Source organism: Lepisma saccharinum, chromosome 22 (genome assembly GCF_977018435.1).
Source record: "Lepisma saccharinum chromosome 22, izLepSacc3.1, whole genome shotgun sequence".
Taxonomy (NCBI): domain Eukaryota; kingdom Metazoa; phylum Arthropoda; class Insecta; order Zygentoma; family Lepismatidae; genus Lepisma; species Lepisma saccharinum.
In genome coordinates this window covers 11,217,492-11,236,029 of record NC_139250.1, presented here as the reverse complement: position 1 = coordinate 11,236,029, position 18,538 = coordinate 11,217,492, and the positions used below count along the sequence as shown (strand labels likewise).

The window sequence follows — 18,538 nt, the reverse complement described above, 5'->3', positions numbered from 1 at the left end:
CTTCGACTCCGATATGCAGCAAGAAATTGGTAACTAATGGTGGAAAATAAAATAGTTCTACAGAGTCATACAGGGTGTAATGGTTATCACATTCAGAGTGAAATCATTGTAACAGCCAGGACATTAGAATGTGGTTTGACTTACTTGCGCTGCGTAATGGAATCATGTAGGATTAGGTCCCATGTCAAATTATAATGTTCAGTTGAAAAACTGAAAATACAGCGTGATTCCAAAAGATGGTCACAATTTCGTACTGCTATTTTCAGTCCGAATGCTGAAGGACTATGGAGGGTTGCGTTACTTACATTCTGTCTCGCGAACCTTCGGAGTAAGTCCGGCTACAGCCGGATTGCGCACACTTTTCCGGTTTCACCAGTGGTATCTGATAAGCCCTTGACAAGCTGTCACAATGTACAGGATTGCGTACAAAAAATGAGGCGATGTTCTCAGATGTAAAATGTTCTCAAGCCGTTCTCACTTCTGTAGTGTGCGTGGACTTACACGTGTTCTTGTTGGAAGGGTAGCATTAGATAGGCAGAGGATGAACCTGATTGGTGGACTAGAATGTAATGGTCGGTTTCTTGTGCAGTCATTACCCTAACCTACCTAATTTCTTTCTTCTTGTCTAAAGAAAAAAACAGTTTTGCGCACAGGCTTTAAAGCTATCCAAGTGGCAACGTTCGATCAAAATCTGTGCGCAAAACAGGTCAGTGAGATTTGTGCGCGATTCTGGATTTAAAGTGTGCGCAATTCGGTTGTGGCGGTAAGTCCACGCATAACGAAAGAGAAGGGGAGAAAGCGAGCGGGCGGAGGAAATTAGTGCAAACGGCTGGTAGCTGCAGCCGCGTTTTCCCCTCCATATCCTCACTTCCATTCTTACGCGTTCATTGGCGGAGTCCTAAATGCACAGAGGATTTTCCTCGTTCGCCTGCTCCAGAGATACGCGGGCCAGAGTGTATATGTTTGGTTTCACGACTTTTCCGTTTCTGCATTGATTACCTCATTTTATTACACAATAATAATATGTCAATATCTGACCGTGACTCTCGGCTCGCCCTGTATATAGAAGTACATTTCAGTAACTCAACTATTAGCGACGCTCACTGCACCCTACCTCGGGAACCTGTGGGGCAAGGCCGCGCATAACGGTACAAAAGGGGAGAAAGCAAATGGACGGAGTAAATCAACACTAACTCCCCCTCTCGGGCGTTTATTGGTCATGCCCTCTAGGACTTGCGCAGAAAACTTGTTGGTTTACTCCATTGATTCTCGGGACAGAGTGTAGAATGTTTCAGTACTTATGGTCCTTGGGCAATAAATTTACCTTCACCCTTCTAAAAACATCTTACAGGTAGTCAGATTGTAAATTACGTTAAATCCCCCTGAAAACTAGGCTTCTGATATGCGTCGAACCCATATGCAGCTTTACTAAGGAAAAATTAATTCGATAAAAGGAGGATAACTTCGAAAGGAGATGAAGTGAAGTAACAAGATTTTCAGATAAGGTGGCTTATCGCGGGTGGAGAGCAAATAAACAAGCTAGCGCATGGCTTTGTAATCCAAGCAGCAAGGCGATGCGTCAGTTTCTCGTCACTATCAGCTTTTAGGTAAGCGTGGTGTTACGTTCGTGGACAGGAATTTTCAACCACGCCGCTTTCGCGTCATCCCGCGATATAATTTTACGAAAACATGGTGACGTTTCGTGTCGATAGCTCTTATAAACATGTCCTCTGCCTGTGCTGCTCCTACCGCTATACTCCGCGGTGATAAGCCGGTTGGTTCGATAGATGTGACGAGTTTCGATACGGCTAGGAACCGAGGGTTCGGAGGGTGACCACATTACCGATTCTAAACTGGTCATATATGATTACGTCAGATTGGAGTTACGATCAAGTTGTCATGATTGACGAATGTCGGGAACAATGCTTCGACATGAATATGAAAGTATATCTGTGGGAGAGATAAAGTGAGTGTTTGAGATTATGACCTAATTCCTTAGTAGCAAATTAACAAGAATTCGCGTCCAGCTACGAAGGGCCCGAAACATATTCCGATCGCAACCGCGATGAACCCAAAACAGGCAACGACCCGCCCGCGAGAAGCATGAAACGGGCTCAGACCCGCTGCCCGCGAGGAGCATGAAACGGGCTCAGACCCGCTGCCCGCGAGGAGCATGAAACGGGCTCAGACCCGCTGCCCGCGAGGAGCATGAAACGGGCTCAGACCCGCTGCCCGCGAGGAGCATGAAACGGGCTCAGACCCGCTGCCCGCGAGGAGCATGAAACGGGCTCAGACCCGCTGCCCGCGAGGAGCATGAAACGGGCTCAGACCCGCTGCCCGCGAGGAGCATGAAACGGGCTCAGACCCGCTGCCCGCGAGGAGCATGAAACGGGCTCAGACCCGCTGCCCGCGAGGAGCATGAAACGGGCTCAGACCCGCTGCCCGCGAGAAGCATGAAACGGGCTCAGACCCGCTGCCCGCGAGGAGCATGAAACGGGCTCAGACCCGCTGCCCGCGAGGAGCATGAGACGGGCTCAGACCCGCTGCCCGCGAGGAGCATGAGACGGGCTCAGACCCGCTGCCCGCGAGGAGCATGAAACGGGCTCGGACCCGCTGCCCGCGAGGAGCATGAAACGGGCTCGGACCCGCTGCCCGCGAGGAGCATGAGACGGGCTCGGACCCGCTGCCCGCGAGGAGCATGAGACGGGCTCGGACCCGCTGCCCGCGAGGAGCATGAAACGGGCTCGGACCCGCTGCCCGCGAGGAGCATGAAACGGGCTCGGACCCGCTGCCCGCGAGGAGCATGAGACGGGCTCGGACCCGCTGCCCGCGAGGAGCATGAGACGGGCTCGGACCCGCTGCCCGCGAGGAGCATGAGACGGGCTCGGACCCGCTGCCCGCGAGGAGCATGAGACGGGCTCGGACCCGCTGCCCGCGAGGAGCATGAGACGGGCTCGGACCCGCTGCCCGCGAGGAGCATGAGACGGGCTCGGACCCGCTGCCCGCGAGGAGCATGAGACGGGCTCGGACCCGCTGCCCGCGAGGAGCATGAAACGGGCTCAGACCCGCTGCCCGCGAGGAGCATGAGACGGGCTCGGACCCGCTGCCCGCGAGGAGCATGAAACGGGCTCGGACCCGCTGCCCGCGAGGAGCATGAAACGGGCTCGGACCCGCTGCCCGCGAGGAGCATGAGACGGGCTCGGACCCGCTGCCCGCGAGGAGCATGAGACGGGCTCGGACCCGCTGCCCGCGAGGAGCATGAGACGGGCTCAGACCCGCTGCCCGCGAGGAGCATGAAACGGGCTCAGACCCGCTGCCCGCGAGGAGCATGAAACGGGCTCAGACCCGCTGCCCGCGAGGAGCATGAAACGGGCTCAGACCCGCTGCCCGCGAGGAGCATGAAACGGGCTCAGACCCGCTGCCCGCGAGGAGCATGAAACGGGCTCAGACCCGCTGCCCGCGAGGAGCATGAAACGGGCTCAGACCCGCTGCCCGCGAGGAGCATGAAACGGGCTCAGACCCGCTGCCCGCGAGGAGCATGAAACGGGCTCAGACCCGCTGCCCGCGAGGAGCATGAAACGGGCTCAGACCCGCTGCCCGCGAGGAGCATGAAACGGGCTCAGACCCGCTGCCCGCGAGGAGCATGAAACGGGCTCAGACCCGCTGCCCGCGAGGAGCATGAAACGGGCTCAGACCCGCTGCCCGCGAGGAGCGTTGCGAGAGATTTAGACTGATTTCTGACTTTTGGTTAAGAACTTACAGTACCTTCATGTAACGGTAGGGTGATAAGACATACTCTTTTTAAGAGTATTATACTCTTTTTGAGGTTCATATACTCAATACTCTTTTCAATTTGCAAAAATCCCCAAATATACTCTTGTCCTTGCTATTTAATTTAATTCATTATTTTATGCGTAAAAATGCCTTAAAATCCACAGAACGGAAAACGTCAAGATGTCAACAAACTGAAGTACTTACTCCTTGACTCAAGAATTTCCTATGAACAATTTCAAGAGTCATTTTCATATTCCATCAACAAGCAAGACATATTTCAAATTCATTGGAATTTAATGATAATGATTAGGGCTGAGCCGATACCACTTTGAACCAATACCTATGCCGATACTCTTACCGATCCCCACCGATACTGATACCGATACTTGAAAATTGCAATAATTAAAACTTGTTCAAAATATTGATCAATATTGGTGTGTAAATATTCTCCTCCAATTACATACCAAGAAATTTGCTTTAGAATATTCAAGAATTGCATCAGAATATTAAAATAGATATTATGTAGTCACAAAATAGTTTTTCGTGCAAAATTAGTGTAAAATAAAAAGGAAGTTTTAATTTTACATAATATCCAGGATAATTAGACTGTCAAGAAGTCGCGCGGGATTTTTGCGAACCCCGTGAAAGACCAAAATGCCGGAAAGTATCGGCTGGTATCGGTAGATGAATTTCAACCGATACTTTCCGATACCGATGCCGATACATCCGCATCGGTTTCGTCTCAGCCCTAATAATGATATTTTTTAAACTTACTGTGCAATGTCAAAAGCCGTTGAAAGACGTCTTGAAGATTGGGGAGAAAGAAAAAATCAATGATTGGTAAGTGGAGGTTAGTGTGCAAAGATTTAGTACAGGCTGGGTCAAATTTAAAAGTGATTGTGCCTCTTATAAAATTCTTGTTTACTCTGCCTGGTACAAATGTTGGTTGTGAAAGAATCTTCAGTGTTATTAAAACTTATTGGCGAGAGGAAAAAAGTACACTCGTGGTGTAAACACTAGAACAAGTAATGAAAGTGAAATTCAGTGTGGACATGACCTGTGAAGAGTTTGAACTGGCAATAATGTACGATTTAAACATACTCAAGAAAGCAAAATCATCCCAGAAGTATGAACGATGGTGCCATTGGTGAGTAAGTATTTGTAATTAGCTAATTACATTAGACCGATAAGCAATTTGAATCTGTAGAGTGTAGGCCTATTTTATAGGGGCTATAATAGAAGCAATAAAAAATAGCAACCCTTTATTTTGGTTTTCTTTTTATGTTTTGTGCATGCGCACCTTCAACCTATAGACTATACTCTTTTTGGTCAACAGATATCTGGTCACCCTATGTAACGTGTTACGGGCTGCTAATTTAATAACTAATTAACTCAACTAACTCAACTGAGCTGAGCTTAGCAACGCAACAACGAAGAATCGCTCGCCTCACCTGCTGGGCGAATTAAACATTACATGAATTATAATACGGTCAGGATAAGTGCCTAACAGTCGGAGTTACCAAGAATACACCTAGGAGGGTTTGATTTTAAATACCTGAAATGACGTTACATAATACTACGGTGTTTCTGAATATACACATATATTAAAGCACAGATAAATATACAGTACATCTTGCCCTCTTTCACTCGATCTCACATTCATACTCTCATTCCATGGCATGTGGCGACAATATGACAATTACAAAGGTTAGATTAATTAATACTTTGACCATACTCTTGCTATGTCTTGGCTACATTGCCTATTACCATTTATCGTTTAGGATTTTAAGTATAAAGTGAATAATTGTTCCTTGTGCGAACCCCTTCTATCTTTTCTGAAGGTATAAATATATTCAATGAACTATCGTTTGCTGTTAACATAAACTCTGATCTTTAACATTGATTGTCCGCCGGAATACCGATGTCTAGGGATGCCATAGCACTGATTTAAGTTATGCAATGATTTGATTTACGCAGATTCGCGGTAGATATGCGTCATCTCTCTCTCACACGCACATGGTTGGATCTTACCTTCGCTGCATTCCCTCTGACCTGGGTTGGGTGAAAGTGGTCCTACAGTTCTGGAAGACATCCGCACTCCAGTGTTGCACTTCACGGTTATCCTGGTTGGCGGAAGTGGATCAGTCGGCAGCTCCATCTGGCATCATCGGATCCTGGCTTCACTCGTTCACTTCGCAGGGACGTCCAGGACGGTACACGTACACTGTCGACTCCATACGACAACTTGCGCAATAATAGGTCAGTTCTTCGCGGTCACTCGTAAGTACAGATACGTGACTTGGGCGATGAGACGAACATACGCGATGAGCCATTCGCGGTTTCACATGGACATCAAATGTTATTAACTTTTACTACTTAGGACGTTGTTTCGGACGATTGACACAGGTGGACGTGTCTGGCGTTACTTCTCACATAACCACATGTATGTGCAGGGATGCGTTGACGGCGAGGGGGAAAACGACCCCCTGATTCTATTCTGCTCTACTCCATGGCTCTAAAACACTCACTCGAGGAAAAACAAGTCCAGACCACCGGTCTGATTGCGGCTCGCAGCTTGGTCGCGCGTAGCTCACACTCCGGTGGCGATTGTAGGCAAAACTGTGTCTCGCTATTCCAAATCATCCCTTTTATTCCAGATTTGAACGTGGTGACGCTCTACCCTCTATGATCAGGTGCTTGTTTATTGTTTCTGGTGCTTTGACCGTTGTCCTCCTATCCTGGTCAATGCTCACTCCGGTCCTTAACCTCTGGTAGCAGCCCCTCGCGCAGAGATTAGGTTCAATCTTCCTCTATTGTGTCAGTCACGAAACGCAAGGCCAACTCAGTAGGGCTCCGTCTTCCATTCAATCCAGCGATGAATCTTTAATAATTCATAACTCCCGTATTTCTGTTCTGATTAGGCTCAAATCTTGGAATCAGTACTTTCATGATGTGGTCTTCCGCTGGTTAAAACCTCATTCAATTCGGCCCATTGGTTTAGAAGTTGCATTTTTCTTGCTATTCCCATAAGAATGCATGTAAATCCGAATTCTGGCGAAAAACGGTGGTTGAGCAAGCTAGTGCTGGCTAAGACAGTCGCTAGACACCTGTATTCGCGACGGATATTAATATTACCAATTGCAATTAATTCCTACTAACGGGCAATTAGATTAATTACTTGTCACTCAATATTTGACCGTTATAAACGGACCCCGTCTCACTGTCTACAGAACTTACATAGACTCCGGTGCACACATACGTTTGTAAATTAAGAACCATCAAGGTGAAAAACATTCACTATTAAATTAGTTTAGTCACAGTTGTGCAATGCAGGTGACAGTACTCCGTCAGTTGCAGCAGTTAACGTCATTGAATTCTTAAGCACCTCTTCATAACATCTTGGCATGATCAGGCCATTTTCAGCCAAGCGTGATCCGATTAAGAAAAAGAAAGATTTTTCTCCCACGAATTCCAATAATAAACCAGAAGAGTCTAGGCCTGCGGAGTTCTGAATCAGCAGACTGAACTCCTCGTGTGATTTCCGCCTTGTATCCTTGCGCCTTCCCCGCCTGTTATACCTGGTGTACAATTACGCAAGTTGAATGGGGAAAAGGGGGGGGGGGTTGAGCGGATGATTACTTAACTCCTACACATGCCTTTATTACAGGGGTTGTAAAATCAATGATACAGAATCCTTCACGCGATGATGATTCAAGAAATGTTCTTATGGACATTAATCCTCGCTGAGCCAATGCAGTGGGAAAATTAAAAGGGTAGAAGATGTTGAAAGGTCGGATATTACTACAAAGTAAGCCAAGCAGATCAAGGAATGCAGCGACTTACTTCGAACTGTTATTGTCCGACATGCTGACCTTCCATGTCACAGACGGTACAAAACCATTATTTTCAGTACCCGAAACCAGAACAAATAAACATTAGAATCCTACTTTTATTACTTTTTTGGGTGTTCCTACGCTTACAATCTCTATGATTAATTAGACAAATAAAGATGTGAAACACATGCATGCTAAGATGTGCATAAAAAATTTTAAATTAATTTTCATATATTTTTTCGAGAGTTTTTGAAACAAAAAATAGACAAAAATATGTTTGTAAACAAACCGTCAAGCACAATTTTGGAGTTCTTATTGTAAGAGCTCAGGGTTTCTAGTGAGAAAGATGTGCCTGCATAGCCTGACACAATCTCTTGATGCCTGGCTGTGCACTTGAAACTTTCAAGCAGAGATTCGGCTCCAAATTTAGTCTCAAAGATTTCAAACTAGCATTTTATTTCAAAATATATGATAAGTGTCAAAATCTGAATCGGCCTTATATTCCTGTTGTGTGTTAAAGCTATGAAGTCAGCTCTACACACCTGCAGAAAAAAAAATATTGTGGTGTGGGTATTACAGACATTTCTCTTCCGAACTGATCTCGTACCCCCTTCAAGTCGTTCATGTAACCTTCGGGGAACGCGCACCACAGTTTCAGAACCACTGATCTAGATTATGTATAGTTAAGACCACTAACACTGTATAAGAACAACTGTCCTACGACATAAATTAATGTAAAAAGTTTTTTGAATTGATTAGTATTTACTGAATAACAAAGATTGTGGTAGGTGCAGCTGATGAAAGTCCATTATTTTTATAAGTATAATTATTAGTAGTGATAACCATAAATTTATCGCGGGAACTGTCAAGTCACAATCTAATCCTTACATTTATGTTAGTTCTGCGGAAATGTCAAATTCATAAGAAAACAAGATGAATTAACATTATTTTAAAAGAGATGATTTTATTCTGATACTATTGGCAAGATTAATGCCGATGTAGTACAGTGACGCCAATATTCCTAAAACAGAAATGTCAAAAGCAGGAAAAGATGGCAAAATGAGGTGTCACTACTAAATAAACCCGCACGTTTATGGGTGCAGCAACACCCTATCCAGGGCAAGATGAATCCAATCTTTTCCATCCTTACAGATTCCCTTTAGGTCCATCTCAACGTTATCCCTCTATCTTCGTCTTGGCCTTCCTACAGGTCTCTTACCATCAGGTTTCCCAACAAGTATTCTGTAAAATCTTCTTTCCTCTCCCATCCGTGCAACATCTGCTCACTTAAGACTTCTTGATTTAATTCTAATAATGCCTGGACATGATTACAAATTATGCATTTCTAAATTGTGTCCGACTACTAAAAGTATACGTAAGCCACCCTCCCCCTTTCGAAAATCCTGGATACGCCATTGCTGTAGTAGCAGTAGTGAGTCAGGTTCTGGCGAGAGAATACGGTAAGATAAAATTCATATTACTGAATGAAGTAGCACCAGGAAGAGGAATGTATCTTAACACTAAGCATGGATGGATACAGACTGGAAATATGTTTGGATTGCCTAGCGCAAATAATCTGAATCCGGGACTACGAATATTGTAATCCCGGGATTTCGGGACGGCAGAAACTAGGTGCGATCCCGGAACTGAGAGGGTTTTGCCAGGAGCGTATATTCTAGGCTAGCTCGGCTATCTGCGAAGCCTGAAGTCTAGAGAATAAAATACAGGAGGAAGATCGATCAGAAATTTTAAATACAATTATTCATATCAGTGGAGTTGGCAACCTGATTTTCTATGAGTTGGCAACCTGATTTCTTACGAGTTGGCAACCTGATTTCTTACGAGTTGGCAACCTGATTTCTTACGAGTTGGCAACCTGATTTCTTACGAGTTGGCAACCTGATTTCTTACGAGTTGGCAACCTGATTTCTTACGAGTTGGCAACCTGATTTCTTACGAGTTGGCAACCTGATTTCTTAAGAGTTGGCAACCTGATTTCTTACGAGTTGGCAACCTGATTTCTATTCATAGCCTAGGACCACGTGACATAGCCCAGATCGTGGACTCCGTATACGCCACTGGGTTTTGCAAATCTTTTTCTCATTCTTTCATACTGCTGGCCTTTTCAAAGCTTTTCTTCTTTCCAATGTAGGCCCGGGGCGGTAACTGCGCTCTCTGCTCAAATCCGGGCCCGCTTCTACTGTATTGATTCGTAAGGAATGCTAGGATATATTTTCCTCTCCTCGAACTGAAGTCTATGATAATAACAGTTCAGGCAGGCTGCGTGCAACCAGACTCTGGTGGGAAACGTAACACATTCGTCTGTGCGTTACGCGTGCTGCTGGAGTTCCTTTCCCGAACGCTTTTAACGAGTGCGTAGGGAGAAGAATCCTTGTAGCACGAATGAGTGAGTCAACTTCACCTCGGAGAGTTCTCCTTTGTTGCGACTGACGCCGTGTAGGAAGAGAAACTGAGCATCGGGTTGAGTGGGAACTCTTCTCTTGATGTGCCGCAGTAAGGATGCTGTAGGGTGCAATGAATGCATATTGTCCATGTCTATTTTCACTTTTCTTTATTCTCCCGACTTCCGTGGTGGAGTGGTTATCACCGCGCGCTACGACGCCAAGGGTACCGGGTTTGAATCCAGGCGTGGGCGTAAGTGTTCTTTGCGAGTGTCCCTTCATCAATTTGACCATATCTGCGCGATTAGCCAAAAATAACGGGAATGCGACGCTCAATAACAAATCATTAACCCTAGCAATGCTGAGGTATTTTTGTTACACGGATTACCAAGGAAGGGGGGGAGGCTCAGAGACCCATGAATGAAAGTTCAATTGAACTGGACTGATGTGTGTTTTCTGTCATTTGTACGTACACATAAGTTAACTAATTAGACACTACTTTCATGTTTTGTTATGGATTATACATGAAAGATAAATTACATAATGATTTTGAAGTAATTATAGTAAATCACTAACTTTTATTACTTTTCTTCAATTACAATGTTGATACTTGGAACAATGCTTAAACTGTGCAAAATTCTAGCAAAGTTTTATCTTTTTCTTTTTCTACTACCGATACATTCATTATTTCGAAATGTTACTATAGTTTAGCAATTGAATATATCCTCTCGTGTATTGAAATACCTTTAAAACGTCATTGCGAAATCTTTCCTTACAATTACCAAGGGGTGGGCCTTTGAGGCCCATAAACAATATCAGCGAAATAAAGTAACTTTTTAATGAACGTTTTTTGGGAAAAATCAAGCGGTTATTCTTATTGCAAAGAACAATTACTATTTTTTATGATTTTTTACATTGATGGATATACATGTAATACGCAAAAAATGAATCCGTGGGCCTGAGAGCCCCCCCCCCCCTGGTATTGCCAGGGTTAATCTTTCTCTAGCCTTTACGGAGTGAACTTTTACTGGAGCACAAGTTGTCACCTGTTTCAATTCATACATCTCGCACTGTGAAAAAAAGTCGAACATGGTGATGGACAAATCAAAATATTTTTTTTTTCAGAATCGTGCATTTTGATTGATTGATATGGTTTATTTTACTTCGCATTTCCCCCACTTTTTGGCTAATCTTTAATGTGAGAATCGGTTATGATACGAAAATAATGAACACACACTCGCAAAGAACACAAATTCCTGGCTCGCAACGTGTTGTGCTAACCACTACGCCACAGAGGCTGGCTTGTGCGTTTTGTTCAAGTTTAGCGATGCAGTATAGTATACATATTTCCAGTTACCATGACAATTGGAACAACCTGATTGGTTCAAAGGTTCGCATGTCCCTCCGTACTCTCCTGTGCAGAAGCTCACAGTAGACCCCCAACTTTTGTTTTCTCATAGCGCGAGGAATAGGTTTTCACACTTACCGCCCACCTATTAAGATAGGAAAATCACGCCGCTCGTAATTCGTGCCCACCTAGGCCTGAACCTGGGAGTCATGGATCTATACACAGATTATAGTTGGGTAACCGTGACTGGTTAGAAATGGGGAGAGTGGGGCGAAACCTCAATCAAGCTAACGCTATCAAGTAGCTCAGACGTTTAACGCTAACGGGGGAAGCCCCCCCCCCCTCTTACCTCTCGTACGCGATGTCGTGTCGATAAACACAACGTGATGAAACATAAGAAGGGACCGATAAGTGAGTCATACGGGATCGATCTTAGGAACCCCCAGCAGCATGCAACAGAACTCGCACGGAAAGCCTTCTGCCCCCTTTATTCGAACGCTCGCACAACCAAGAAGCAGGAATAATGGGCAATTTACGAACCGTGCTAAACTAGCCTCCTAGTTTATCAAAGCAACAGTGGACCGGAGTATCATTTTGGAACTTCGATTATTGTTGATGATTTGGCTTTATTCTACTTCGTTGATTGAATTGGTTCATTTTACATCGCTTTATGCCACTTTTGGCTAACCGTGAAGATGAGGACACGCTGAATGGCCACCCTAGGACCATGAAAAACTCAGTATAATTCCCGGTTTTCAAGGCGAACTTTCCAAAAATTCAAGTGTAGAAGCAGATGTTTTTTCTATTTCAACATTACGTATTATCGCCTCTCACCACTCGTACAAATATATTAACAATACAAAGGGCCTGTTTTATTCCAATGTATCTAAAAATTACAATTCAATTCAATTAAGCGATATATATAATTTGAGGTGCGTAGTTTACATTTGCACTTCACATAGGATCGAAATACATCAACAAAAGCAAATCACAAATGTTTTGATTGATTTGTTGTTGTGTTAAGTCCACTTTATGCACAGAAAGGCTAATCGGAACTGGTCCTACTAATTAATAAAAAAAAATGTTAATTGTATAAGAATTTCAAACTCAAATTAACTAATCAATTTCGAGATATCTTATCTTGCAATAATCTTCCGTCTGTCACATTATTCTGCAAAGGACACAAAGTATGTTGTTCATACGAAGAAAAGAGGGGCCAAAATATTGACTTACTCTCTAGCAACGCGAAGGTTCATGACTACCGCAACACAAGCCTCCCATCTGTCCCTATCCTGGGTAAGATCAATCCAATCTTCTCCATCCTTACAGATTTCCTTTAGGTCCATCTCAACGTTATCCCTCCATCATCGTCTTGGCCTTCCTACAGGTCTATCGCAATCATGTTTCCCAACAAGAATTCTGTAAACTCTTCTTTCCTCTCCCTTTCGTGCCACACATGGTCTGCCCATCTAAGTCTTCTTGATTCAATTATTACAATAATATCTGGACATGTAACTTTCTCCATTCACCTGTCTCCTCATCGACAAGTATCAAAATTGTAGGTATAGGCCAGTCAATAAGGGGGTCCAATAAGGAAAAAATTAGGGAAAGCTGGAATATAAGTAAAAGTGCTAGTTAAAGTGAGTATGAAGAGAAAGATTATAAATTTGTTACACGTGTGTCTATAGGTAGGAATTACAAGATAATATCAACGAACAAATGCGAATCGAATATGAAGGAAGATATTATTGTAAATCTATACGATAGTGGATAGATAATCCTGAATATTTTATAATCAATCCAAAACATTACTTGCAGGGACCAAACAGCTATCCATGATAGGGTTCTTAAAAACATACTAATTTTGCACCCCTCCACCACCCCGGATTTGGCCGCCATCTTGGAAAAATGGCGCCTAAAATCAGTTTTATGCAAATATCTCGCTTGGAAAGTATTTTATAGCAAAAGAGGTTATGACAAAAAATAATGTACACAAAATTCTCTACAAAACATGTTCTGTGCATTTTTCTTCTAGGATGCGTCGTTTACATGTTAGCTGACCGAGAAAGTTTATGTTTTTTTTCCTGCCCAGTTTTGCAAGTGCGGAACTCAATAAAACGTATTTTCCATGATGTTTTGTAGTATTTATCTTCTATAAAACTGTACTTATTACATTTTTTCTTTCTTACAGATGTCATTTATGAGTTCAATTGCTTTTATCATTGCATGCAGTAATTTATGTCAGCTGTGTGCAGGAGATAATATGTTTGGTCTGAAAGAGAAGATAACTCCAAAGGAGCATGTTGACATTGTCCAAAAAGTTGTTTCACAATAAAACGCCGTTGTAATCAACGGGTCCCGGGTTCGATACCCGTTGGAGACATATTGCATAGTGGTTCGGATCCCACTTTAAACTGTAGGTCCAGTTCCGATTAACCTTACTGTGCGTAAAGTGAACTTAAAACAACAATTCAAACCATAATAAAGTGATCAGAAAAGTTCTGGTCAGATAGATATAACAACTGAGCCGTGATGCGCTCCATTTCGAGTTGTTGTTGAGTTGATGTTTTGGGTCCACTTTATGCACAGTGAGGTAATCGGGACTGGGCCTACAGTTTAAAGCGGGATCCGAACCACTATGTGCCTCCACCGGGTATCGAACCCGGCGCTCCATTAAGAGTTGTGGGGGAGGAGAGAAAAGAGTCAATGCTCTGTGGATTTTTTGGCATGCTCATTAGTTTCCAGATAAAATAGATGAGCAGCATGTCGATGCACGAAAGTCTCGTATATCAAGGGATAAGCAACAATTTCAGTTCTTTCGTCAGTGAGGCCTATCCGATGGCGCAGTGATAACGTCGTCTCCTTGTAAACAAGGGGTCCCAGGTTCGATACCAGGTGGAGGCACATATTGGTTCGGATCCCACTTTAAACTGTAAGTTCAGTCCTGATTACTGTGCGTAAAGTGGACTTAAAACTCAAACTCAATCTTTTGTCAGTGATTCTCATCACACCCACCATTCCCTGATTTTGATGGCATAAAGTCAATGATTACGGAAGTAGCAGGGATTAAGAAAACCAATCCTTCTGATGCTTATGATGTTAGAATGTCTTCAATGTTGAGTATCGTTGGTAAAAATTTGGCAAATGTCAAGTTTGAACAAAATCTGAAGTGAAAATCAGATTTGTTGTATCCAGTTGATCCAGAGTTTTTATTTAATAAATTATTTTACTAAAAAATCACAAGACCAATTCAGAGAAAACTAAGTACAAACTTACCCCATACCAGTTATAGCTGATGAGGTAGGGATGTGGACAACCAAGAAGCCTTCTCTAAATGATCCTCTTTGTACCACTCGCTGAGAGACAAAGATGCTGCACAGCCAGATTCTTCGCATTATACCCTGTAAACGCCTTCAAGATTGCGAAAGGGGACTTGTAGCTGTAGAAAAATTGGGCTAAAGTGTTCAATAACGTGTTCAAAATCTGACACTGTTGCATTTACTTCTTAAGATTGGTTTCGAAGAGACACGTGCCGCTTCCGTCCGAAAGCTCCCTTCCTCTACTATACTGTCCCGGGAATCCTGGAACAAGGCCGCGTGTTACATTAGAGAAGGGGAGAAAGCTTGTGGGCGGGGCGAAGCAGTACACGCTCCTGCAAGCGGTTAGTAGCTGCAGTAGTTTTCCCTCCACCATGCAATTATGTTCGCTCTCACGTATTCATTGGTCGAGTTACTGTATTCTCGAGTTACTACTTGTGCAGACCCTTGACTTCGTTCGCTCGCTCCAGAGATTCCAGGGACAGAGTATAGTAGACGAATGGAGCTTTCAGGTGGAAGCAGCACATGTCTCTTGGAAACCAATCTTAAGAAATAAATGCAACTTTTCGAACTGACGCGACACGGCAAGCTGCACGTGTCACTCCAACTGAGCCTTGTTTTCGATACCGTGCTTTGTAGCACCTCGTCAGTTGTGCGCGCATACACGGTGAATGTTGTAGACTAAAGGGGGCCGTGTCATCACTTAGCTTTGAAATCCTTGTGTAGATTGTCGCTTTTGCTTCGATCTGCAAGCTCACGTCAATTCTGATGATCTATTCCACATTCACTTACAAGATTACTTGCTGGCAGAAGACAAGCGAGGTTTTGGTTTCTAACAGTAACAGAAATACAGACATTATGTTCATTTGATTTATATTAAATATTACAAAATTATGTTTTAATTAATATACATATATTGCCACTTGAGAATACATTTTTAAGAAGAGTCCTTAGAACATTTATAATAAAGCATTTTAATAAGAAATAAGGCTTCAAGCTGTAAAAGCATTTTCTTGAGTTTCGCTCTTTCACAATGGAGATGGAGAAAAGGTGAAAATACTAGATTCTCTAGCGCCATAATGGTGCTTTCTACAAGAAAAATGCACAGAACATGTTTTGTAGAGAATTTTATGTAGATTAATTTTTGTCAGTCTCTTTTGCTGTAAAATGCATTTCAAGTGAGATATTTGCAAAAAACTGATTTTGGGCGCCATTTTTCCAAGATGGCGGCCAAATCCGGGGTGGTCGAGGGGTACAAAATTAGTATGTTGTAGAGAACCCTTTTATGAAGATAATAAAATTTTTCCAGCTTTCCCTAATTGGACCCCAAAATCATTCCTTGTTGACTGCCCTAGTATAACACAAAAGCATATGTCAATTCTTCTGTTCACTTGCAAATCTCAATAAATACCATTCCTCTTGATCAATATTTGAGCGCTTGAAGCACTGAAATAAGGCGCCTACGTTCTAAGTATGAAGTATCCAAGGTTACGCCTAGCGAAGATTGAAACTTCAGAGGGAAATCTTTAAATTCTTGGACGCGGTCGAGTACACCAGGAAGTCTGCGATCTGGGGCAGGCACACGAGGGAAGAAGAAGGGGGAGACGAAAGAAGAAAACTACCCTCATATATCAAGTCTCGGAAGTGTTGTCACGAAGCCAATGGAGTCGGCGTCTGTCGTGTTATACCGTGGAGACCAGACCTGATAGGTAGCTATTGGAAACCATCGGGTAAGAGGGGAGGGGGAGATCACATGGGCGGATAGAAAATCAAATTGATGTCTTCCCGGTCACTCGCAACACTGCTCGGATTCCTACAATCTGAAGTTGGACGCTGGTAGACGTATTGCTCCGTCAGAAACTTAGGATGGGTTTTTTCCTCTTTTACTTCTTGGGATAAGAAGTTGTTTCACGAAGCTATCGTCTGCAGATGCGAATATTTTACATTTAGGTACCGAACTGGAAATGACTTGCTTTCTAACTGGATTTTGTGGGCAGTGTTTGGGTGTTTCTCTTGATGAAATGTGGATCAATCGTTTTCTAACTGGATTTTGTAGACAGTGTTCTGAAGTTTCGGTTGTTGAATGTGGATCAAACAATCACGAATTACAGGCTTGAAGAAATGCGTTCCAATAGCACTGCTAGTTTTAAAAGCGGCATGCTTTGGCAACTAAACGTGCTATAACTTACTAGATATTTATTTATAACCGTTCAAACACCATTGTTAAAGTTAACGTAGGTACATTACAGAGATTGATAACACTTACATATGGCATTACGGCGTCACCTGCCCATCGTCAACCACTGTCGTAATCACTAGCGTACGCAAGATTTAATTTTTCTGACCGGGGGGGATTGTAAAAGTGGATATCACATATGCGCGTTCTAGGTATGGTGGGAGACACTGTAAAATATTTCGTAATTAGCATTTTTTAACCTTCGTTGTAAAAGATGTTCAAAGACAAAGAAGGTAATCGGAGTCAGTGGCGGCGATTGGGTTCCAAACCCGGGGGAATGTGGGACAAGGTGCCAAAACTGGGGTGGCAAAAGTGGCGGGAAAAACTGCCCCCCTTAATCGCCGCTACTGATCGGAGTCATTTTAAGGTGATTTGGATTTACCACTTTGGTTTTCTAAAGGTTTTTTTTATTGATTTCATTAGAAAATTTTGATTTTCTCAAAATAGCGGGAAGGGTTGTAGCCCCCATCAGCTCCCCACTGAGCACGCCAGTGTTTGTAAACCAATTCAATGAAGTTTCCATTACTGTCACCCGAACAATGCACGTACGTATAAAGAGTGCAGCCAAGGCTTGGGCAAAATGTTTTGTGGGGGCCCATTATTATTATTATTATTGAGCTTTATTAGCTCAATATGTTAACCACCAATTCTCAGAAGTTGAAATGGTAGACCTGATTTTAGAATTAGTAAGTCATTCACAATCGTACATATCGCAGATAGGTTTGCAGGGAGAATAAAGCAGTAAAATAAGGTTACAGGACGAAAATTGTAGCTCTGTAGCAGCAGCAAAATTCTGCATCTAAATGTCTACAGTTTATTATGAACAGTGAACACCGTAACTACAATATATAGTAAATACTAAGAGGGTTCAGACGGAAACAGAGAACTAAGCAGTAGACTGTAGTTCCGGACATAATTGATTATAAATGATATTATTTACAAGTAAGAGTAAATATGTCACTACATATGCACGGTCCATCTACTGCACAATTAAAGACAGGTTCATTGTGGAAATTGTAGTAACTACACTTTCTTCAAGAAAATTCCCAAAGGCTTAACACTTATGTTTCTTCAAATTCTGTGGTTTTTGAAACACCCGTTTCTTGTGAGAGGCGGTGGATAGATTTCCGAGGAGACTGCTCTAACCTTTGTCCTATCTCATCGAGTTTTTCCTCAGTAAGTACACGTGGGTATTTCTTTCCACTTTTATTCAGAACTGACCCTGTTACTCTACTTTTTTACTAGGTTTAATACAGTGGTCCTATGTCGAACGGGAACACCAGGAAATTTCATTGCAAAACGTCGTCGCACTTCTCCACAATTCCTCTTTCCGAAGTAACACTCGACAAGATAAATCCTTTGTTGTAATGTAACCTTTTGTGGTGCCATATTAAGTCACAATCTTCAACACACGGACACGACACAACTTCCGAGGGAGGATTATACTGGCGTCAGTCTGAAACAAAGGGAAAGAGGGCGAAAAAAAAACAGACTATAGCGTGCGACTGTCGCGGACCCGTTCACCGGGAAAGACGAGCGCTGACGTCGGGCCGCTCGCTGCCGAGTCCCGTAGCGAATGTCAGGGAATGCTCCTAAATAAATACACACATACATTCAAATTGAATTAT

At 43.3% G+C, this 18,538-nt stretch overlaps 1 protein-coding gene across 2 annotated transcripts in view; it reads right to left on the bottom strand.

Annotated features, from left to right (window-relative positions):
• The window catches only part of Src64B (Tyrosine-protein kinase Src64B), a 151,354-nt gene that overhangs the window by 93,356 nt on the left and 39,460 nt on the right, over positions 1–18,538 (bottom strand). The gene's annotated exons all lie outside the window — the stretch shown is intronic.